The sequence below is a fragment of the Penaeus monodon genome, chromosome 27 (genome assembly GCF_015228065.2).
Source record: "Penaeus monodon isolate SGIC_2016 chromosome 27, NSTDA_Pmon_1, whole genome shotgun sequence".
Taxonomy (NCBI): domain Eukaryota; kingdom Metazoa; phylum Arthropoda; class Malacostraca; order Decapoda; family Penaeidae; genus Penaeus; species Penaeus monodon.
This window is the reverse complement of record NC_051412.1, coordinates 14,760,673-14,760,895: the sequence shown is the minus strand read 5'-3', so window position 1 is coordinate 14,760,895 and position 223 is coordinate 14,760,673.

Genomic DNA, 223 nt, shown 5'->3' with positions numbered 1-223 from the left:
CATGGCATGTCGGAGTAGAGGGCGGAGCATGACACAGGCGTGGTGGACGTGTGATCTGCCTGTTATCACACCTCCTGCCTTGGCGTTATCGAGTATGTGGCGGCCGATAAGGCAAGCCGGCCTTCTGATACTAGGCCAACTAGCTCGTCTCGCTGCTTCTGTGTGCTGCGTGTGCGATAGGATGCCTTTGGCACACGAGTATGTATCATGCCTAATGCTCTGT